Genomic DNA, 25,166 nt, shown 5'->3' on the forward strand with positions numbered 1-25,166 from the left:
AACAAAGGGCTAGAGTAGTCACACTATGGAAGGGTGTTAGGCAGTCTGGGATAGGGCTGGTTAGACTTGGACCCACATATTGCAATGTAGGGGAGCATGGGTCAACATTCATGTCGTGCTGCTGTCAGGACCCAGCCCAGGCTGGGAAAGGTAATGATACAACTAGCGGACCAAATTCGGTGATGAATCCTGTTTACATGCCACCTGCAGCATGTTGCACATAAGCTAAGAAGAATGCAGTGTAGATGCTGGAGAACCAGGCTGGGACTCACATTCAACAAATTCCTAACCTGGGGTTACAAATGAGTGTAGACGCTCAAGCCCTAGGTTAACAAACCCAGTATCTGCTAATTCAAGTTCTATTTACTCCAGGCTTATATTGCAGTGTAGACATTCCCCAAGTACTTTGTTGAATCAGAGCCTAGGCTCTTGCCCTTCCCCACTTGTATCTCCAAAGAGCCTCAGGTTCAGAGGCACCTAGAGTTATTCCAGTCTTGAATAAACTTTTTAATTACACAGTAGAACCTCGATTATACAAGCACCAATCTTATGAATGACCAATTATACAAACCATTTTACCCGATTGGGAGAAGCGGGGGGGAAATCACATAACAAAAGTGATGATGCTGAAGAACAAGTCGACATCCCTTCACATTCTAATGCCTTCAGCATACTGGAAATCGCTTTGCTCTGGTCTGAAGGACAAGAAGAAAGCAATGCAGGGCACCACATTGTAACTTATGCACCGTATCTACTGTCATTTTGAGGTGTTCAATTTTATGAGCTTTTAGATTTTATTAACTGCTTCCTCTCCAATTAGTTAAAAAAAAAAAAAGAGTTCTACTGTGTGTGTGTATGTAACATATACATAGAAACACCCACAAGCAGAACTTTTTCAAGATCAAATGCTTTGGATAGTCCCAGCTCTCACCTCCTGTTGTGTCATGCAAATAGGCTCATTAATTCTCCTCAGCTAACTAGGATCATATTTACTTAGCTGATGTGAACAGACAAAGGAAAATATACCACTTGCACACTGTGTGCAAAATTTATGGTATGTAGCTAACATAATGTGTTTAACAATTTTATCCAGATTTCAATCTAGGCCAAAACAAATATGTTCACTTAATCCCAAGACATATTCTAACAGTTGCATGCAGTAAGTGATTTAAAGTTTTAATTCATCATTAACTACACTGTACACATACAGATTTTTCTTTTTAAATAATAATATGCAAAACTTCCAAAGTCATTAACAGTTTCCTAAGCTGTTTAAACAAGAGCAATCTTTTGAAATGCTTGATTTTGTGAATATAACTTCCAAACCTTGTACAGTCACTGCCTATTATTTTAACAAAGCGATTCACGATTTGACCAAAAACTACTCAGTGATGACCCCAGTCTGAAACGTCTTCATACAGACTCTTCCAAGTAAACAGGAACTGTGCAATGTCACTCCAAACTTTCTCTTAATTATGCAAAATGCTCATTACCCTTTTCTGTCTATTTAGAACTTGCTGAGCACCCAACCCAAAGACATTTTATTGTCAGATCATGGAGTTGCTACATGTGCCACAACAGTGCTAGTCATTGGGTGATAGTGGCTGAGTAGCCACCCAATTGTGAATGCAATGTGCCTGCCTTTTTGGGTTGTTCAATTGTGGGTGCAATTCTAGGTGTTTGCAACCTTCAAAAACATTTGTGGGCTACTTTTCGCAGTAGGAGGCTGACTGGTGACACTTAAGTTCTAAATTGCTTACCCACAATGCATCTCACTCAGACTCTACTTTCAACGCCAAGCTGGGCTTTGTAGAGCTAAATCACCACCGGTACCATTTGGGTGTAGACAGTGAATATGCAAATGTGCTATTACGCAACGTGTTCCCCTCCGGAGCATGTGACCAATTCTGTGGATTGGTGCAGAGGGAGGGTGGGGCCATAGCTCTGCTTCCTAACCAATCTTTCTTGGCCTCTTTGAGGTGATATGCTCATTCAGGGACTCCCTTGCCCTTGATCAGAGCTGGGTGGTGTACAGGGGAGACTCTTATGCTGTCATGATGGATGGGCTGACTGGGCAAATTTCAGTGATGGTGTGACTGTGTGTGCCCTGTAACAATGCTGCACAAATTTGGGGCAGCCAGGCTGGTAACCGGGGCCACCTCCGTAGCAAAAGCCTGGTTGTGACCCCGATTCAGAGGGTGAATGGAGGGAGTAGTCCCTAAGCTCCTCTTTGAAGAGAGCCTGGAATTTTTCCTGGTCCTTGAGCAAGGCACACCTGGGCAGGGAAGATTCTTGCATACACACCCTGTTCAAGGGCCAGCCACAATCTGTCATATCATGTGAACCGCTGTGCTGAGTTTAGATAAAGGCAGTTCACCAAATGGTTAATTTCATGTACGTATGGAGAGAAGCACACAGAAAACTGGAGTGAGAAACCTGTGTTCACCAGCAAAGTTTGGACGATCCCCTCCAAGTAATGTAGGGCTGAAAATCCAAGTAATTGATCTGGGTCCGAAATATGTGGGGTGGAAACCTGTGCCCCACTGAAGTCAATGGCAAAACTCCTATAGACTTCAGTAGGGCCAGGATTTCACCCTTAGGATCAAACCCTGAGGTCTTTTCTCAATCAAAACTCCTCTGGAAGTCAATGGGAGTTTGACTGAGAACAAAGTGAGTAAGGACTTAAGTTTGTGGCCCATAATTCTACAAACCACAGGTGGAGCTAACATAGTACAGCTGCTATTTGAACAAAGAATGTGGGAGAGGGCCAGAGGCTGTTCTGAAGCTGAGCTCAGGGTATTGATAGGAAGAGGACTGTGGCAATTTGACAGATAATGTGACCCCTCTTCATCAGCATTTGTCTCTCATCTCCTGTACTTAAAGTCCCAAGGAGTTTGTCCTTCAGCTCTCCAATTCATTTGTAAGTAACTCTTTTATGGCTTCCTATTGTACCATGCACTAAATTGCTAATAGACTGTAAATCTTACTGCATTTGCAAGTATAATATCCAATCCACTGAAACTGTTTCTTATCAGATAGCCTGACAAGTGGCCATTATTGTTTTAAATTTGTATGTACATACTGTATTATTGTACTCCTGCGCAAATTATGTGCCACTGCGCAGGCACAGAATTCATGCCCCCGCAGATTTTTTTTCTCTGCAGAAAATACATTCGCTCCAAGAGGTGCTGCAGTTACACTTTTCACCCACCAGGGGCTGCTGTGGCACCAGAACAGAGAACAGTCAGCTCAACCAGCCCCAGAAAGGGATGGGAAGAGGCTGCATTCCTCACAACATTCTGCCTGTGGGGCCAGGTGAGGAGGCACAGGATATGTGGGGGACAGACAGAACAAGGGACATGGGGCTGCTGGGTGGGGGTCACAGACTGGGGTTCAGAAGGGCTAGTGGGTGGGATAGACTGGGGTGGGGGCTGAATGGGAGTGGTGGAGCAGAGACATGTGGGGATGGGGGGATGGCTGACTGAGGATGTAGGGACACATGGGGATGGGGATGGGGTGGCTGAGTGCAGATGGGGAGGAGGCAGGGCTGGCTCCAGGCACCAGCCCAGCAAGCAGGTGCTTGGAGCGACCAACGGAGAGGAGTGGCACGCCCAGCTCTTCGGCGGCGGGTTCCTCACTCCCTCTCGGAGCAAAGGACCAGCTGCCAAATTGCCGCCAAAGGCTGAAGCGGCGGTGGTAGAGCTGATCGCAATTGTAGCTTTTTTTTTTTTTTTTTTTTTTTTTTTTTGCTGCTTGGGGTGGCAAAAACCCTGGAGCTGGCCCTGGGAGGAGGGGTGGCTGAGTGAGGTACAGGGACACATGGAGATGAGGGTGGCTGAGTGAGGGTGCAGGGACACATGGGCATGGGGAAGAAGGATGGCTGAGTGGGGGTACAGGGACACATGGAGACTGGGGTAGGGGAGTGTAAGGACACAATGGGACAAAGGCTAGGGGTCAACCAGGGTCTGCATGGAGGAGGCTCCCCAATTCCCTAACAATACCTCTTCCCCCCCAAAATTACTATTCCATACTTCTCCCATCCACACCCAACAACCCTCCAGGTTCTCTCCCTGGCTCCTGCCCAGCAATTACTTCCCTCTTCCTCAGGTCCTCCATTACCCCTGAGTTCCCCCAAATCTTTTCGCTGCTTCTGAAGGATGCAGGAAATACATTTCTGTATTGTAATTTAAATGAATTATTACTCAAAGTTCTGCATTATATGCCTAGTAAGGAAAATATTTGTCATAGAATATTTCCTGAATCCTTTTTATTTTCTGTATTGTTACAGACATACTTGCTGACAGGGTATTTTTAAATAAATTACCAAAATAATTGAAACTGGCATGATTATATTGTGACAAATAAATATTATATTTTAACAAATAAAAGATGCAGAATTTTTCAGAATTTTAAAAAATTGTGCGCAGAATTTTTAATTTTTTGACACAGAATTCCCCCAGGAGTAATTATTTGCATTTTGTATTAGTCATCAACACATTCCCCTTAAAGAAAACAGAGATAGCATAACATTAGAAGCTCTCTATTTCGGTGTGAAATGCCCGCCCTAAAAAAACAAAAACAAAACAAAAAAAAGCACAGATAGGCCATATTACCAATCAGGATGGCAAACAGTTTTTTTCAGAATGCAATGGATAGGCCTCATAGAAGATCATGGACTGAACAACCCCAATTTCAGTGGGCTGCACTAGACAGCTTAATAATTTTGTATGGCTTCTATTTTCTATGGCTCTGTGATTGTTTAAAAAAACCTTGTTTGATACACATAACATTTGGGCTGTTTTAACTGTAGGAGCTTTAACAGCACTTGTCTGGACTTGCCATTGTCTCTATATACCCATGCTGGCACATCACAGTGGTGATGCATTACATCTTGTTCCCTGAGTCACATTGCTTTGTTTTATGTTACTGAAGTACAGGAATACAGCACAATTGACCTGTCACAGCAAAGGAATTGGAAAACAACTTAGTTTTCTGAACTGCAGCTTAAGAAAGAACTTGCACATACCTCCAAGCCTTACCCTTTGAAAACATGTTTCCTGCAGTTTTAGATGGATCTGTAATGTCGCTTTGATGTTTTGTGAACACTACCAACCAAGCATTTTGAATTATTATGCACATTTTGTTTTCAATATACTACAGCATTCCAAACATAAAGAGCATGTATGAAGGCATATAAACTTGAAATAATAGGGCTCTAAACTCTCATACATACCCTGCTATTTCGATAGCAAAATTAACACATTGCTGGATGCCAAAAAAACCTTCCCCAATGTGCAAGTTTTAATCTGTAGCCTTTCCAAATAAAGGAAAGTCTGCCAGCAAACTTAGAGGAACAAAGAGAAAAATCAAATCCATTGCTATTAGTAATGGGGTTGTTATAATTAAGACTAAGATTTAGTCATGGGTATTTTTAATAAAAGTCATGGAGAGGTCAAGGGCAGTAAACAAAAATTCACGGTCTCATGACTTGTACTATATACTCCTGACTAAATCTTTGGTGCTGTGGAGGCTCTGGGGGGCAACATGGGTGCTCTGAAGGGGGGGCTCCAGGGGCACTGCTGGTGCTCTGGAGTGGGAGGCGGTCCAGGGGCATTGCTAGTGCTCAGGGGGGAAGGGCGCAGCAGCCCAAGACCACCACTGCTGCTCGGGGGAGGGGATCATGGTGGCCCAAGACTGCCCCAGCAGCGGCCGGTGTGGCTGGCCCGCGGGCCACCCAAGTTGCACCAGCCGCTGCAGAAGTCATGGACTTCTGTGACCTCCGTGACAGACTCACAGCCTTATTTATAATACATGTCTGGAGTTGCAAGGTTAATATCACTAAGTAGTTCAACCACCCGCTGTGATGTGGGTGAAAGGATATCTGTTACTATCCTCAAAAAGAACGAGGAGTACTTGTGGCACCTTAGAGACTAACAAATTTATTTCGGCATAAGCTTTCGTGGGCTAAAACCCACTTCACCAGATGCATGGAGTGGAAAATACAGTAATATTGTATCCTACTGTATTTTCCACTCCATGCATCTGGTGAAGTGGGTTCTAGCCCACGAAAGCTTATGCCGAAATAAATTTGTTAGTCTCTAAGGTGCCACAAGGACTCCTCGTTCTTTTTGCTGATACAGACTAACACGGCTACCACTCTGAAACCTGTTACTATCCTTTCACCTTTATAAGAATTGCATGATGGGAAGACACTGCTGCAATTAGCATTGCTTGGAGGGCAACCACCATTATTTTTGTTAATGGGAAGCAGCAGCCTATCTACCCAATTTTACATTGTATGCTAGGGTCAATGTCAACAACCATCCAAGAAAACGTTCTTACAGACCACAGTTAGGGACCAGGCAATCCTGCTCCCATTGAAATCAATGGGATTTTTGCCACTGAATAAAATAGGAGCAGGATTAGTCCCTTAAATTCAACAGATGATGCTAAGAATCCCTGGGTTCAATTATTCTCTCATCAAACTTGATATACACAAATCAATCTCAAACAGAAAAATTCTCCTCTTTAATCCATACTCAGCAGATCTCAATAACCCATTTTAGCCTCAGTGGTAAATTGCCATAGATGTCAATGAGCAAACTACATGCAGAATCAGTGAAGAATATTCACCAGAGAACCACAAAGTGGTTCATTAAGGACTCCAAGATTTATACAGGGAAGATCAACTTGATTTCACCTTGTCTGAAAGGACTGATGAAAATCAGTTGCCTTGATAGAAGTGAAGTTGCTACTGACGTTGGAACATGATTGTACTCAGTTTGTTTCCAAATACTTTGGGGAGTCTCTTCAGACAGGGAGTTGCCTATTAGGGATGTTTGCTCTTGTTGCACAATATTTTTATTCTCAGTTTATTGTATCTGACTCACAGTGACTATGGGGATTATGGCCCTACGCTAGAAGGTGGTGAGTACCCACAGCCCCCATTGACTTAACTTAGCTTGCAAAAGGTATTCAGCACTTTGCAGGAGCAGGCTAATAGGGAAAGGTTGGTATGAAATAACCTGAGAAAAAGCCCTGCAACATTAAGATCTGTCACTGTACAGCATATGCACAGTCAACAAGCTGACTGCTTGCTGAATCTTAACCAGACATTTAATTAAATAGCATTCCCTGCAGAGAAGAATAAGCACACATTTTATGTACATACCTTATATGGTCTGGGCCCGACTGACTGTGAATATTTTCCTGAGAAGAGAGCAAGCAAACTCTGGCCATGTTGTCAAGAACTAAATCCGAGGGAGACAGACGCAAGGTACTGCATCACTAGTGCTCCGACACCCCCATGCACATGTTGACATTGGCTAGAAAGGAAAAGGGACTCAGAAAGTCATTGTGAACTTATAAGAGAGATTGAGAGCCCGCCACCCCAGAATACCCCACAGCCTGGTGGTTAGGGTACTCACCTAGGTTGTGGGGCCTGGGCTCAAGACATTGCTCTAGAGCAGGGCGTGGAACCTGGTCTGCCATGTCCCCGGCAAGTGCCCTTCCCACGGAGCTAGTGGCTATAACAGGAACGGTAGCTGCTGCTCCTACGTTTTATGAAGCTAACCATTTATTTTTCAAATTTCCTACATTTTTATTTAAACAATGGTGAAAAAAATGCCTAACATTGAAATAAAACCTTTCCTTTGGGGTTAAACTAAACATTTTGTTTGACTAGAAACTACTTTTTTTCTGATTTTTCAACTTGACAAAAATTCTAAAAAAAAAAACAGTTTTGGATTGACCCAAAACAATGTTTATTTTAAATTGTTTACAACTGCCAGCAAGCCAAAATATCAGGTATTCACACAGCTCTATTATCACCATCTCAGAATAAGAATACTACCACAGGTACCTGCTTTTAGCTATCAGTTTGCCAGGTAATCCAGACAGGAAGAGAAGGCGGCAGACTGGATTCAGTTGCAGAATTTTTTTCTGTCAAAGTGTATGAAAGGATGTTGGATTTGTCCTTTAAGAAATGTCCATCTGCATGCATGTGTGAGCGTTGTGTTTCTCTGGAAACCAGACCCACTCTGAACTGACAGCAGATCTGGATTTGCTTCCTTCTATTTGAACCCCAAGCTAGTTCAGACCTTCAGTTTACATGACCTGTGAAAAGTGAAAAGAACAGTTTTGGCAGAGTGAGTGGGAATTCAGCCATCCAGTTCCCACTTCAATGTTAACCACTACTGAGCATCTAATTTCTCACATGCAGACTGGAAATTTTGCTCCTTGTCATTAAAAAAAATAATTATAAAACAAGATGTGAAAACAAAGAGCCAGAATACTTACATTGAGTGGTACCTTACTCATACATTTTGACAGGACTGTTTGAGTAATAAGGTAACAGTACCAGAATATGGCCGAAAATAAGCCTCTGTATCATGGAAGAAACAGTGACTGGGCAACCACTGCTTTATTGCTTGAAACAAAAAGGTTGAATAGCCTCTTTGCATTAAAGGAAAACTAGAGAAAGATTCAGACTGCAAAATTCAGATCCTGATTTCAAACTCCACAAAGTACTATTGGGCTCTGATGCATGGATTTGAGTTGGTTCATCTCTAACACATAAAACATTGTCACATACTGTGTTTTACCACATTAGAAAGCCACCAACATGTCTTTAGATTTTGATTGTCTAGTCCTAGCAAGAGGGGTATGTAGGACAAAGGACAGAAGTGTCATTTGTTGTGCTGTGAATCAGAGAGGAGTAACATGTTATTAGAGATCTGTTATTATCTGACTGCAGGTTACTTGGAACATTTTATGATTCATATGACAAAGGCAACTAAATGCTTAAACTCTGGGTGAGATTTTACCATAGTACTCTGACAAAAACAGAAGTAATATCATGATGTGTGTGTGTCATGAATGGATGACAAAGCCCTGATGAATCATAAACTGTGAGGAGTAAATAAAATAAGCTTCAAAAAAGCAAAATCTCCATCTGTCATGGGAAACATCAGTCATTTATCTTCCCAAAATACAAGAAAATTTGCTTCTAATGACCAGAAGAATAACAAAATGTAGAAGAAATCCAGCAAGGATGGAGCTGGAAGAATTTTACTGTGGTAGCAAATGACAGACTGTTAGGTTTTGAGGTAAATGGGGAATATCCAGCACCCTGTACATGCACTTTTAGCCAAAGCCAACTGTCATGGTTCAGGGCCAGAGCGCAACTTTGACCTCTCTTCTGAGTGAACAGCTCCAGGTTTTAGACCTCGAGCCTTCTCCATTCTGGGGCAGAATCTCACAATTCTTCCCCTCTCAGTCAGAGGCTGGGGTACAGTACCCTGTGAACTAACCAGGATTGCTCAGCAGGTCCCACCCGTGACTCTTCCCTTTGGGAGCTGAGAAGAGTAGTAAATACAGTGACCAATAAACAGCCTTCTTAAACCAAAGTACTGTTTAATCTTAACAGTGGGAACAAACATTACATACGAGAAAAGGGGGTTTTAAAACATCAAATATACACTTACCTATCTTACCTAAGAGTTGGGTAGGCCTATCATACCCCAGACCCTTGACTTCAGGATCGGAATGTCAGTCTGCTTCCAAACAGTCTCTGCCTCAGTCTTCCCCTTAATTATATGACCTCCTATAGGGAGGGTTTTTGTCTTTACACCCTTCTGAGGATTCTTGATCCTCTCCCTCCGCTTCACATGGGTTGAGTCCCTCCTTGTGAAACCTGTCAGCGGGGCGGGGCGGGTAGGAGGGGAGCTGAGAAAGGCTTTCACAGTGAATTGTTCTGAAATGTCCTTTAAGTGTTTGCAGAGGGGCATATCAGAATTCCCCTCCCCTTTCCTGGGGTGCATTTGTCTGTGCTTGATCATTAAATGCTAGATTCAGACTGTATGCAGCACAACCCACATATCTTTCTTTCAGTTCTTTCTCAGCAATTCTTGCTTGTACACCAGAACATTCGCAGCACCATAGTATCCCTGTTCTTGTACTTTCAATAGTTCTAGACTTTTGTCTTTGACACACCTGATGATGTTGCTTTCAAGATTAGCAGCTGATTGACCACTTCATGAAATCCTAGAAAATTCTCATTAAAATTTATTTTGGCTGTACTGCCTTTTTAATCTTTTTCTATGGTAACATACTGAAAAATTTGGCTTAGTTGGTCAACTTTGGACATGTCCTGGGTCGTGTCCATTACCACTGAGTAAAATGGAGCATTATTGATGTCATTAACAATACTTTCTGTTACCAGGCCTGATTGCAACTATATGATCTTGTTTTCAATTTCTGGACTGAGGTATGTCACTGAGTCTTTCGGCTTCTTGATGACGATTAAGGACCTGCCTCCAGTAATTTGCCTCTTTCCTTATTTTTTATTAGAGATCTTTGTTGATAGTAGTATGCAAGCACCACTGATCATATATTAAGCAACCTTCAAAACAATAATCAAATGTTTCACTATATTTTGAGATAAATTCTGCCACTCTCTCATTCCACTTATCCATGCAAAAAATTTTCCCCCCAATTCCCAAAAAAGTCAAAAGGGTTGTCAGTAACTTTTGCCAAGCACAAGAGTACAGCATAACCAGGTTATTTTAAGCTTGATTCTGGTCTTCAACACGGTTTCATAAGAAGATGCAGAAAAGTATCCATTTGTCTTAGAGTCACATGGGAATTATCCTTTAGGTTGACCAGGGCCGTGTTTTCTGTTCCGAACTTAAAGTTTCCGCACTACATTTTGACTTATAACTCAGTTTGAACGTCACTAGAATTAGTCATTAAGGGTATGTCTACACTACGAAATTAGTTCGAATTTATAGAAGCCGGTTTTATTGAAATCGGTTGTATACAGCCGATTGTGTATGTCCACACAATAAAATGCTCTAGGTGCTCTAGTCGGCAGACCGCGTCCACAGTACGAGGCTAGCGTCGACTTCCGGAGCATTGCACTATGGGTAGCTATCCCACAGCTATCCCACAGTTCCCGCAGTCTCTGCCGCCCCTTGGAATTCTGGGTTGAGATCCCAATGCCCGGATGATGCAAAACAGTGTCGCGGGCGGTTCTGGGTACATGTCGTCAGGCCCCTCCCTCCCCCGTCACAGCAACGGCAGACAATAGATTCGCGCCTTTTTATCTGGGTTACCTGGGTTACCTGTGCAGACAACATGGAGCCCGCTCAGCACAGCTGAGCTCACCATCACCATATGTCCTCTGGGTGCCGGCAGACGTGGGACTGCATTGCTACACAGCAGCAGCTGCTAACTGCCTTTTGGCGGTAGACGGTGCAGTAGACTGGTAGCCTTCATCGGCGATCTGGGTGCTGGCAGCCGTGGGGCTTGCCTTTTGGCAGTAAATGGTGTATTATGACTGTTAGCCGGCCTATTACAAGTCGGGTCATCGCACGTTAGCAGAGTCTTCCCTGAGCAGCAGCTCGTACAATAGGCCTGAAGACCATCGTCATACACCGCCCAGTATTTGCTGCCAAGCACCCAGAAAGATGCCGAGGGCTATCAGTCACGCTGCACCGTCGTCTTAAGATGTAAAAAATAGATTTTCTCTGTATTCATTTGCTTCCCCCTCCCTCCGTCAACAGGGTTTTCAGTTTAATCTTTGGGGGGGACCAGTCTGTGACAGTTGTTTGTGTCTCTCCCTGATGCACAGCCACCGTTCTTTATTTTAATTCCCTGTGCCTGTACGCCATGTCGTCACTCGGCCCCCCTCCCTCCTTCCCCTAGGCCGTCAGATACTACGTTTGCGCCACAGCTCGAGCCGAGAAGCGGTTCGCGCCTTTTCTTTGAATTCTGGGTTGAGATCCCAATGCCCGGATGATGCAAAACAGTGTCGCGGGCGGTTCTGGGTACATGTCGTCAGGCCCCTCCCCCCTCGTCACAGCAACGGCAGACAATAGATTCGCGCCTTTTTACCTGGGTTACCTGTGCAGACAACATACCACGGCAAGCATGGAGCCCGCTCAGCTCAGCTGAGCTCACCGTCACCATATGTCCTCTGGGTGCCGGCAGACGTGGGACTGCATTGCTACACAGCAGCAGCTGCTAACTGCCTTTTGGCGGTAGACGGTGTAGCATGAGTGATAGCCGTGGGGCTGGCAGCCGTAGTGCTGCATTGCACCAGCCCCTTGCAGGCGATGGTATATTATGACTGGTACCCGTCGTCGTCGTACTGGTATGGCTGTCAATCATGGCCACCTGGGCAGACATGCTACTGTTTCGATGATGACGGTTACCAGTCATAATATACTATTTTCTGCCAATTGCCCAATATTGTCTGCTAAGCACCCAGAAGAGGCCGAGGGCGATGCTGGGTGCTGGCGGACGTGGGGCTGCATTGCTACACAGCAGCAGCCCCTTGCCTTTTGGCAGATGATGGCATATTATGATTGGTACCCGTCATCGTCATACTGGTATGGCTGTCACTCATGCTGCAGCGTCGGCTGCCACCTTAAGATGTAAAAAATAGATTTGTTCTGTGTTCATTTGCTTCCCCTTCCTCCGTGAAATCAACGGCCTGCTAAGCCCAGGGTTTCCAGTTTAATCTTTGGGGGGACCATTCTGTGTGACAGTTGTTTGTGTTTCTCCCTGTTCCTGTACCTGTACGCCATGTCGTCACTCGGCCCTCCCTCCCTCCCGCCCTCCTTCTCCTGGTCCATCAGATACTACTTTCGCGCCTTTTTTCTGACCAGGCGCCATAGCTAGCACTGGGATCATGGAGCCCGCTCAGATCACCGCGGCAATTATGAGCACTATGAACACCACGCGCATTGTCCTGGAGTACATGCAGAGCCAGAACATGCCAAGGCGAAACCCGGACCAGGCGAGGAGGCGATTGCAGCGCGGCGACGAGAGTGATGAGGAAATTGACATGGCCATAGACCTCTCACAAGGCACAGGCCCCAGCAATGTGGAAATCATGGTGTTACTGGGGCAGGTTGATACCGTGGAACGCCGATTCTGGGCCCGGGAAACAAGCACAGACTGGTGGGACCGCATCGTGCTGCAGGTATGGGACGATTCCCAGTGGCTGCGAAACTTTCGCATGCGTAAGGGCACTTTCATGGAACTTTGTGACTTGCTTTCCCCTGCCCTGAAACGCCAGGATACCAAGATGAGAGCAGCCCTCACAGTTGAGAAGCGAGTGGCAATAGCCCTGTGGAAGCTTGCAACGCCAGACAGCTACCGGTCAGTCGGGAATCAATTTGGAGTGGGCAAATCTACTGTGGGGGCTGCTGTGATCCAATTTGCCAGGGCAATGAAAGACCTGGTGATAGCAAGGGTAGTGACTCTGGGCAACGTGCAGTCAATAGTGGATGGTTTTGCTGAAATGGGATTCCCAAACTGTGGCGGGGCCATAGACGGAACCCATATCCCTATCTTGTCACCGGAGCACCAAGCCACCGACTACATAAACCGCAAGGGGTACTTTTCAATGCTGCTGCAAGCCCTGGTGGATCACAAGGGACGTTTCACCAACATCAACGTGGGATGGCCGGGAAAGGTACATGATGCTCGCGTCTTCAGGAACTCTGCTCTGTTTCGAAAGCTGGAGGAAGGGACTTTCTTCCCGGACCAGAAAGTGACCATTGGGGATGTTGAAATGCCTATCGTGATCCTTGGGGACCCAGCCTACCCCTTAATGCCATGGCTCATGAAGCCATACACAGGCAGCCTGGACAGGAGTCAGGACCTGTTCAACTACAGGCTGAGCAAGTGCCGAATGGTGGTGGAATGTGCATTTGGACGTTTAAAAGCGCGCTGGCGCAGCTTACTGACTCGCTCAGACCTCAGCGAAAAGAATATCCTCATTGTTATTGCTGCTTGCTGTGCGCTCCACAATATCTGTGAGAGTAAGGGGGAGACATTTATGGTGGGGTGGGAGGTTGAGGCAACTCGCCTGGCCGCTGATTACGCGCAGCCAGACACCAGGGCGGTTAGAGGAGCACAGCAGGGCGCGGTGCGCATCAGAGAAGCTTTGAAAACGAGTTTTGTGACTGGCCAGGCTACTGTGTGAAACTTCTGTTTGTTTCTCCTTGATGAACCCTCCAACCCCCCCCCCCGACCCGGTTCACTCTACTTCCCTGTAAACCAACCACCCCACCCCACCCTCCCCTCCCCTCCCGCTTGCAGAGGCAATAAAGTCATTTTTTTTTCACATTCATGCATTCTTTATTAGTTCCTTATAGAGGTAGGGGGATAATTGCCAAGGTAGCAGGGATGGGTGGGGGAGGAGGGATGGAAAAGGACACACTGCATTTTAAAACTTTAACTCTTATTGAAGCCCAGCCTTCTGATGCTTGGGCGATCATCTGGGGTGGAGTGACTGGGTGGACGGAGGCCCCCCCACCGTGTTCTTGGGCGTCTGGGTGACGAGGCTATGGAACTTGGGGAGGAGGGCTGTTGGTTACACAGGGGCTGTAGCGGCGGTCTCTGCTCCTGCTGCCTTTCCTGCAACTCAACCATACGCTCGAGCATATCACTTTGATGCTCCAGCAGACGGAGCATTGCCTCTTGCCGTCTGTCTGCAAGCTGACGCCACCTATCGTCTTCAGCCCGCCACCTCTCCTCTCGTTCATGTTGGACTTTTCTCATCTCCGACATTGACTGCCTCCACGCATTCTGCTGTGCTCTATCAGCGTGGGAGGACATCTGCAGCTCCGTGAACATCTCGTCCCTCGTCTTACGTTTTCTCTTTCTAATGTTCACGAGCCTCTGCGAAGGAGAAACATTTGCAGCTGGTGGAGGAGAAGGGAGAGGTGGTTAAAAAAGACACATTTTAGGGAACAATGGGTACACTCTTTCATTACAAGGTCGCATATTTCGGCTTGCAGGCAGTCATCGTAGGCCACAGTGTTTTGGCTTATTTAACCTTCTTAACATGCGGGAAAGGTTGCAAACAGCAGCGCATTTCCCATCTCAAGGATGAATTGGGTTGTCCATTTAAAATGGGGTTTCAATGTAAAAGGAGGGGGCTGCGGTTTCCCGGTTAACATGCGGCACAAACACAAGTAAACCACCCCCCCACACACACACACACACACGATTCTCTGGGATGATCACTTCACCCCTCCCCCCCACCGCGTGGTTAACAGCGGGGAACATTTCTGGTCCGAATAGCAGGAACGGGCGCCTCTGAATGTCCCCCTTAATAAAATCACCCCATTTCAACCAGGAGAGCTTTCTGGAGATGTCCCTGGAGGATTTCCGCTCCATCCCCATACACGTTAACAGACTTGCTTGCTTTTTTTTGTAATGTTTACAAATATTTACAAAGTTACACTCACCAGAGGTCTCCTGTGTGCCCTGAGGGTCTTGGGTGAGTTCGGGGGTTACTGGTTCCAGGTCCAGTGTCACAAACATATCCTGGCTGTTGGGGAAACCGGTTTCTCCGCTTCCTTGCTGCTGTGAGCTACCTACAGTACCTCCATCGTCATCTTCCTCGTTCCCCGAACCGTCTTCCCTGTGTGTTTCTCCAGTGAGAGAGTCATAGCACACGGTTGGGGTAGTGGTGGCTGCACCCCCTAGGATCGCATGCAGCTCCGCGTAGTAGCGGCAAGTTTGCGGCTCTGCCCCGGACCTTCCGTTTGCTTCTCTGGCTTTGTGGTAGGCTTGCCTTAGCTCCTTAATTTTCACGCGGCACTGCTGTGTGTCCCTGTTATGGCCTCGGTCCTTCATGGCCTTGGAGATCTTTTCTAATACTTTTCCATTTCTTTTACTGCTACGGAGTTCAGCTATCACTGCTTCATCTCCCCATATGGCGAGCAGATCTCGTACCTCCCGTTCGGTCCATGCTGGAGCTCTTTTGCGATCCTGGGAGGACTCCATGACGGTTACCTGTGCTGATGAGCTCTGCGTGGTCACCTGTGCTCTCCACGCTGGGCAAACAGGAAATGAAATTCAAACCTTCGCGGGTCTTTTCCTGTCTACCTGGTCAGTGCATCTGAGTTGAGAGCGCTGTCCAGAGCGGTCACAATGAAGCACTGTGGGATAGCTCCCGGAGGCCAATAACATCGAATTCCGTCCACACTACCCCAATTCCGACCCGCAAAGGCCGGTTTTATCGCTAATCCCCTCGTCGGAGGTGGTGTAAAGAAACCGGTTTAAAGGGCCCTTTAAGTCGAAAGAAAGGGCCTCGTTGTGTGGACGTGTCCAGGCTTAATTCGGTTTAACGCTGCTAAAGTCGACCTAAACCCGTAGTGTAGACCAGGCCTAAGATATCATCAGTTGCTGCAGAGTAGTGATATTTTCATCTGAACAGAGTCTGTTCTTTGGGTACTATCAAGTTTGAATATCTTGGGACTATCAGGATTAAAAACCTTTTCAACACAATCACTGCCAACATTTTCTGCAATTTTGTCACTGGTGGCTGAAGATGTCATTAGCACAGCTGATGCAGTGACAGTGCTAAGAAAGCCATCAATTTTTGGAAAGTTTGCAATTTGCTCACTAGTCTCATTTTGTTTCTCACACTTAATAGCTTTACTCAGTTGTTTTGACATTTTTAAAAGAGTGTGTATGTTTCTAGAAACACAAACAAATACAAATAACTCAGCTTTTATATTCCAAACTTTAAACTACATAGCAAGGCATATCCAAAGGTAGTTGGTCAAAAAGCCCAAGGGCTTGAGTCATCATTGTGTTACTCCAATTTCAAACTGGTGCAACTCTACTGGAACTACATGAATGGAGTTACGCTGCTGTAAAAGTGGAGTAGTGCAATGGGGAATCAAATCAAATCTTTATATTTGTACTCACAATGTTGCCAATGGGAAAAAGTTGCAATTTGAGCACAAGCAGCATTTGCTTTGCATTCACCAATTGTGTGGCTGGGCACCAGTTGCAAACAGACCACTCTTGAAAATGTGGTCTTTGTGTCATAGAAACCAAACACAAGGATCCATATTGCCATGCAGTTAAAACAAACAAACAATTAAAACCACCACATCCTCAGCGCTTTTCAAAGATCACAATACCTAGTCCATTTTATAATACTATCTAAAACAAGCACTTGTGATATATCTGCTTCCATTTTATAGATATGTTACCTGACCTCCTCAATATTTGTCACATCTTCTAAATACCGCTAAGATTCATATGCTATTTGGATAGGGTTTGATCCTACCCTCTATGGGATCACGGTTATGCTCCAGCTACTTTTGGGCCCCTCCATAAATCCAGTTTAGTTGGTTGATCAGACCAGAGTAGACAATGGTTTCCTATTGTCAAAAGGTTGCAAAGGAGCTACAGTGCACCAGTGAATCTAGCCAAGGTAGGAGAAAATATTCTACCAGATTAATTCTGATCAAGGGTCACTCCTCATCCCATCCTGCAATCCTCCTTCGGCCTCCTCCTCCACCCCCTGAGGTGGGAGATCTTCTCCCTATCCACCCCTTGGCTGTAACCATTCCCTGGCCTCGGCCTTCTCCTTCTCCACCCCCTGGGACTGGGCACGTGCTTCTCATCCCATAACCCTACCCTGGCCTCCTCCCTGGCCCTCTGAGGCTGGGCACCTGCACCCCGTCCACTCCCCACAACCCTCTTCATGCTTCTTCATCATCCACCCCATTTGAAGCAACAGCTGCAATGCAAGTCTAGGGTGGTGGTGGCAGCGGCCAGGACAGGGGTCAGCGGCTGCCCAGGTAGCAGGGCCCACAGAGGCGTGGTACGGGGCAGCAGGTTTGAGTTGGGCACGGGCATGAAGCCCTAGCCCCAAGCTGCTCAGCACCCGAGGAGTTGTGGGCACAATCTCACCCATGCTAGGGGCAGGAGTGCTTCCCTGACAGCCTAGCAGAGGGCCACTTCCTGCTCCTCAGAGCCCCATCTACCTATTGATAGACTATGGCACAACTACAGTGGTAGATCAGCCTCTGCTAGTTGGGTCTTCATCACCTCATAGGCCTTGGAGTGACTGCACCACTTGCACCATGGTAGCTATATCCCTGGGCCTAACCATAGGTGATTGGTACACCACTGTCACAAGGAGCTAGGTGGTAGTGCTTCAGGGAACTACACTAAGGGCTTGTCTACATTACCGGCTGGATCGACGGGCAGTGATCGATCCAGCGGGGGTCGATTTATCGTGTCTAGTCTAGACATGATAAATCGACCACCCAGCGCTCTCGCATCGACTCTGGTACTCCATCAGGGCAAGAGGCTCAGGCGGAGTCGACGGGAGAGCGTCAGCTGTCGACTCACTGCAGTGAAGACACTGTGGTAAGTAGATCTAAGTACGTCAACTTCAGCTACGTTATTCACGTAGCTGAAGTTGCGTAACTTAGATCGATTCCCCCCCAGTGTAGACCACACCCTCCACCTAGAGGAATGCAGTTAAGGTTGAACTCCAGACTCTAAATGGGGAACTTCACTAATAATACTTTGTGCTTCCATTAGGGTGACCAGATGTCCCGATTTTATCGGGACTGTCCCGATATTTGCTTGTTTGTCCCGTGTCCCAGCCGATGTGCGGTCAGGACACTGGACAAACAAGCAATTTTGCCCTCCCGGAAGGGCTCTTGCCCCCCCACCCCACCCCGACTCCACCTCCTCCATCCCCCATTGGCTCCCTCCCCAAATCCCTGCCCTGGCCCCGCCACTTCCCCATGCATGTGGCACTCCTCCTCCTTTCCAGGCTTGCTGCTGTAATGGTGGGGCAAGCCTGGAGGGAGGGGGTGGTGGCCGGCTTCCAGTTCCTGGAGCTGGTGAGTAGGGGCACTGGGCAGGCAAGGGGGGCTGGCAAGGAGGCTGCTCCCCCAGGAGGTAGACGGGGGGGGCTCCGGACCCTGGCAGCGGCGGGGGAGAGCAGCTCAGGGCCGCACAAGTGGCCATGTAAAGTTTATCGGCTTGGACAGGACCCCAGCTGGCTCCCCACCCCACGCCAGCATGCCATCACCCTCCTGGGGGAGCAGCCCCCTTGCCAGCCCCCTTTGCCCGCCGGGTGCCCGTACTCACTAGCCGCAGGAACTGGAAGCCGGTCACCACCCCCTCCCTCCAAGCTTGCGCTGGCATTCCAGCTGCAAGCCTGGGAGGGAGGAGGAATGCCGCTCAGCTGAGGATCTGGGGGGAGGAGGGACTCGGTTCCTTACCTGGCCTGCGGCGGCCGGCGAAACATGCTGGCGCGGGGTGGGGATGCTACCCCCTACAGGGCAGGGCGAGGAGCTGGCCGGGTCCCCTCCCCCCAGCCGATAAACTTTACGTGCCCACTCGCGCGGCCCTGAGCCGCTCTCCCCCGCCACTGACGGGGTCCGGCGCCCCGCACCTCTCGCTCCAGCAGCTCTTTCCCCGCGGGGCAGCAGGACGTGCCGCATGTGCCCGGGGCCCTGGGGGGGGGGAGGAAGGGGCAGCGGCCACAGCGCGGCTGGCACCTGCAAAACAACTTTTTTTTTTTGCTCCGCCCCCCACCCCCGCGCGTCCTGATATTTCCTGTCAGTGATCTGGTCACCCTAGCTTCCATAGCCTTTCCTTCAAGAATCTCAAAATGCTTTACATATGCTAATGGATTTAGCCTCACTTTGATTCAGTGGTGTTCTCACTTTATAGATAGGGATACTGAAGCACAGAGAGTTTAAAGGCTCATGTACACTACAATTGCAAGTCAGGGAACCCATGAAATGCAGGATGGTTAATATTTATAGTTACCAGCCCTAGCTGTGTCTTTGTTATCAGGCTAAAGATTTGCAACGGTCTTATAATTGGATCAGGGTTGCAACTACCTCTCCTGCCTCAGTTGTAGTTGTCATGTAGATGGGGCCTAAGTCACTTGCCCGAGATCACACAGGAAGTCAGAGGTAGAATAAATAATAAAACCTAATTTCTTATGATTCTTGTCTTAGGCACAAGACCATCTTTTCGCACTTTCATCACAGCTGTACCATTTTATCTATTTACTCTTGTTTAGTAAACACATTCCAAAGGGCCAATGAAGAGCAATTCAGCAAGGCTGAGCATAAATAAATACATCTCAGTATTTAAATAACTGAGTGAAATTCCCTCTGAGAAGTGACAGGCAAAAAAAAGTAATAGTTCTTAAAATACGAGAACAGCTTATTTTTCTTTTGTTAAAAAGCGTGTCTTACTAAACAATGATTTTCTAAAGCTTCTGTTGCATCAAACCATCATTAACATGTCAAAATCAATCTCTTTTTTTTTTTTTAAGTCAATCAAAAATGTTCTTTTGTGAACAGTGGAGGGAAGAAATGAAGGTCAACATTGTATCCAGCTTTCCAAAAAGCTGTGCATTGTGAATTATTTAGGTATTCAAATCAATCTATTTTTCTCTTTTCAGTGATTGGACAATAAAAGTAAGATTTACTGCAGCCAGTGAATAATAAAAAAAAGAATTAGCCGAAAACAAACAAAAAGCAGCTGGCTTGGCAACCTTCTGCGTTAATCAAAACCCGAAGACTAGACTGAAAGATCAATATTTGGCTTCAAGATGAAACATAGCAAAGCTTCCATTTAAAAAAAAAAAAGGAATTTCTGAATAAAAAGAAACACAGACTGTGTTAATCGAAAAGAGCCAAATACAAAAATCCATACAGTCTTTTGGTGATCTGTGATAAAGTGGCCCCATTGGAACTTGACAAATTACAGTATTTTTATGCACATATCAAAGTTCAACTTGATTGTCTCATATGGGGGAAAAGACCATCTGTCTGTATTCTAGAAATAATCTACATAATTGACTTTCAAACAAGCCTCAAAGTAAGAAGCATTTATCACCCTAATTGTGACAGGCAGAATGTGCACACCTGCTATTTTATCAAGATAATGTTAATAGCATTGGGGTACCTTATATCTTCTCATGCCCTAAATTTCTTTCATTTGGAGGGACTTGGGGGGAAATGGATCCTTGGAGTTCTACAAATATTCTGACAAATTACACTAGAAGCAGAATTAGCCCGAAATATAGTAGAACTAGAAACCATCAAAACTTTAGATATATGGGAAGTAGTTTAGGGTCATTCTTACTGACCTAACATAAGTATCTTGTTCTCAAGCATGATGGGATCAAGCCAAGTCTTATGAGCAGTGCCACATTATGTGAAAGTGACTGCTAAGTGCCTTCTGCATGCTGCCTCGGGCTTGGATCTTGTCAGATCTCATTAGCTAAGGGTTGTGGGTCTGTTCAGTGTTTAGATGGGAATTGTCCATCAAAAAACCAAGTGTTACAGGAAGAATTGTAGGGGACGCACTACTGAACTAATGCCTCAGCATGGTCATAGGGGATACAGTGCTGCTAGGAGTGAGATGTAAAACCGAACATAAAACTTATTTAAAGGTATATGCCACTTTTCAAAGGAAATAGGAATTTATGCCTTGTCTACAGTGAAAAGTTTCACTGGTTTAATTTATGTCAGTGATTATTTCAGCTTAACTAAATTCCCACATGACTTAAGTGAAACTGTAAAAAATACTCAAACTGAAATACGAATGTCCACACAAGGGTCTACACCACTTTAACTAATGTTGGGTTAAATTCACGAGGTTAAATAGGTTCAACTTTCTGAGTAGACAAGTCCTGGGAGTTGGTATTTTGGCCAAACAAATGTTCTGGCAATACTAAGATCCTAGGTAATTATAACCCGACTGACTTAAAACTGTTGTTTGAGCACAGAGAAAGTGTTCAGCCCTGCACAAAGCACAAAACCAAAGACACTCCCTCCAATTTCACTCTTCACTCACATTTCCTCCTGCATAACACAAGCCATAGAACCTGTCTGCCACACTGTATCTTTCCTACCCCCACATATACACATGCAGGGTCAAAATCACATGCTGCAAACATGACCTACAAGCTAGAAAGGAATTCGAGATACTTGGATGAAATATACTCTGTGAAATGTGAGATTGTTATTAATATTAGCTAATATTAATACTATTAATAATAAAAAATAATATTAACTAACATTTTTTCATCTGGTTAATGTTGCAGGTTGTCTTCTCTGAGCATCTTTGTTTTCTTTGTATGCAAATAAAGCAGGACGTGCAGCATTGAATCTGTATCCTGAGGAAAAACAGGGCCTGTATTTTTTCCTTTCCAGGAGGAGTGATGTCAGAAATTATAAAAAGAGGCATATAGAGAACTGTGCCTTCCATGCCCATTCATTTCAGTAGGAGCTCAGGGCACTCGATACAGGATTTGTAAAGGAATTTAGGTGCCTAAACATGCAGATAGGCACCTACTGGGATTTTAAAAGCATCTAGGTGCCCAACTCTCATGGATTTCAGCAGAAATTAGGTGCCTGGTTCTACTGAAAATCCCACTAGGTGCCTAATTGGATTGCTGGGCACTTAAATACTTTTAAAAATTCAGCCCTCAGCATTCTACAGGAGGCATTCGGTAGTACAGGATCGAGCCCTAATTTAGGAATTTTATTCATCAGTTTCTAGTTGGCCTAACCACAAAGCCGGAGGGGGGGGGGGACAGAGTGCCACATTGAGTAGGCATAGCTTATATGACATAATAATGCTAATATAGAGCTAGATTCTGGCACCTTTGCGAACATCAAAATCAATGGATACTATTAATGAAACAAGATGCTACTTGGTGTCATTAAGGGTGGCCCATCATAATTATCATTAAAAGAGTGTGATTACCTGGTTGCGAAGTATGTGTCACTCAGTGAATTGTGATTGAAAAGAAAGGAGAGGAAAATCTGCATTGAAGAGACTGCAGACAAGTAGGTTATATCCACATGCGTATAGCTACACTAAAACAGGTGGGATCAAACATGTCCACCCTTGTAATAGGCACTGTCGTCAGGAACAAGACTTTATAGAAAAGAGAAAGGATACACCACAAAATCCTTCAGGCAGAAGTTGTTAAGTCAATATTACTTTGGGTGAGGGTTATTCTGCTCTTTTGTCTGGATTCTGTACACAAGTCAGAATCCAGAGGTTTTTAAGGTCAGGCTTGACAAAGCCCTGGCTGGGATGATTTAGATGGGAATTGGTCCTGCTTTGAGCAGGGGGTTGGACTAGATGACCTCCTGAGATCCCTTCCAACCCTGATATTCTATGATTCTATACTTTATTTAGCGATCTGCCACTTGTGAAATTTCCTGTTTATGGTTTGTTTTTGCATAGCAGTGCTCACATGTTCCATGTTACAGCACTTTTATAGACATTTAATATTTTTGCCCTGACACATACAGGATGTGAGGAAGGAATGAGGAGATGTTTTGTACCATATTCCAGACAGGATCATGGAAATGGAAGAGAGTTATTCAGGCAAATCCATCCCTGGGGCATCCATTGATTTTACTGGAGTCGTGTCCAGTTACTGTGGGGCTGAATGAAGCCCTTTAAGCCTTCTGTTCTATCCAGGATTTTCAATCCTGATACCCATTGGTGGAATTCACCCCTCCTCACTCAACTGTGTGTCAGGAATTAAATGGGGCAAGGAATTTACCACCAGCAGCCCGCCTCTCCAACCTGGTAAAGATCATGGGGCTGGAAACATGGCTTCTCCTTAGCTGCTACTCCAAATTATCAGCTACAGGGAGCCTGAATGCCTCTGCTCACCATAGGGATGTTCCAGACTTCTAGACCTACATAAGTCAATGCACTGCCCCGTTCCTCTGCTTGCCTTTGGCCTGATTCTAACAGACCCAGAGGCGACATGTTACTGTGGATAGTGGGGGAAGGGGGCACAGCTGAAAGGTCTTGGGGGGGCACGACTGCCTCACACATCATCTCTGCCTCTACCCTGACTCACCTCAGCGGATGGTCTGCAAAGCAGGCCGTGGGAAGCGCTGGGACTCCAGTGGCAGGGAAGGAGAAGCATCCCCATGTAGAGGGAAGGGCCCTGGTACTTCCTCCCTCCCCATGCTGCAAGGACATACAGTGAGTGCCACCACCAGGGGAAGTCTCTGCCTTCTCGCTGCTGGGAGTTCTGGCAAGAGGCAGCCTGAGAAATTGGGGGCGGGGATGTGACTCTGCATGCCCCCCTGCCCCCTGTGCATTGCCTCTGAGACCCCTCCTTATTAACTTATTGGGAGCTGACATGGTATCGTAGCAGAATGTGAAGATAGGTTCCAACAGCCCTGTACAGCTCTTCCACCCATGCTCGGCTTAAATGGTGTAGTGGATCTTGCTCAAGCTGTCCACAGTGAGATGACTCTCAACCTTCTGGATCAGTAGCAAACAAGGAGTGCAGGAATCCTGACTCCAGAACCAGAAACCAGGAAGTATAGTTTGCCGTTTAAGGCTTCTATGGACATATCTTCCTAAGGAATATCCTAGCTCCTGACTCTATAAAATTCTGTAATAAGAGCCCCTTTATGACTTACACCTGGTCATAACATAAAGGATTGATTGGGTCTCAAGTCTTACAAGGAGGGTAGACAGCATTTAAAAAATATAGCCAGACAATATATTTTCATGAGATGATCCAACATAGTCTCCTGTAAATTCAAACTGGCAAATACGGCTTGCGAGAAGTCCGTAAATAACGTGGACACTCAGACAGTTGTGTACGCCGCTGGTTGTTGGACAAAGTGTGTCCTTGTCTGAGCCAGAGATGAATCATATGAACTATAGCGGCTGTTCCAACAACTCTTCATTTTTATTTTTTCTTCTTCTGCAGAAGAATTGCAAGGAAAATAGCCCCTTCGTTTCCTGTTTGGCAAGCTTATGTTAATGTGCTCTGATATTTACAGGGGCATAACCAACTGACAACTTTATGCTGCTAATAAACTAGCTTTTTATAAGTGAAATGGTCTTGCATTATATTGAGAAACCCAATTCAGAGAAATACCCTCGCATGTAGGAAATGTTATATATCGATTTGTCAGAGGTACTTCATAAATCGGATATGAAAGACTGGCTTCCATATGCACACATGACATTTAAAAAGAAGTTACTGGAAGAAATAAAATCAACCAACATTAACGCCACAGCGCGTGATGCCTCTGGTAAGGGGTACTAGTTAATCTGCAGGCAGCAGGGGTGAAAAAAAAGTCATAACTAGGTGGACAAAAATATAAATATGTCATTGTAACAGGCAGGGCCGACTCTAGGATTTTTACCGCCCAAAGCAAAAACAATTTTGGCCGCCCCCCACTTATTTAATTACCCCACCCCCAGCCCCGCCTCAACTCCGCCCCTTCCCCAAATCCCAGCCCTGCCTCCTCCCCCCAGGCTCTCAAGCCTAGGAGGGAGGGAGGGAGGGGGAGATCCCGAGC

The 25,166-nt window shown here is 45.9% G+C and overlaps 1 long non-coding RNA gene across 1 annotated transcript in view; it reads right to left on the reverse strand.

Moving 5' to 3' along the window:
- The window catches only part of LOC117883224, a 49,900-nt gene that overhangs the window by 20,715 nt on the left and 4,019 nt on the right, over window positions 1–25,166 (reverse strand). The window contains exons 2-3 of the long non-coding RNA XR_004647209.1: window positions 7,862–8,115; window positions 7,172–7,325 (exon numbers count right to left, since the gene is read on the reverse strand). This is a non-coding gene — a long non-coding RNA (uncharacterized LOC117883224). The remainder of the gene's footprint in view (window positions 1–7,171; window positions 7,326–7,861; window positions 8,116–25,166) is intronic.

The sequence above is a fragment of the Trachemys scripta genome, chromosome 9, assembly GCF_013100865.1.
Source record: "Trachemys scripta elegans isolate TJP31775 chromosome 9, CAS_Tse_1.0, whole genome shotgun sequence".
Classification (NCBI taxonomy): domain Eukaryota; kingdom Metazoa; phylum Chordata; order Testudines; family Emydidae; genus Trachemys; species Trachemys scripta.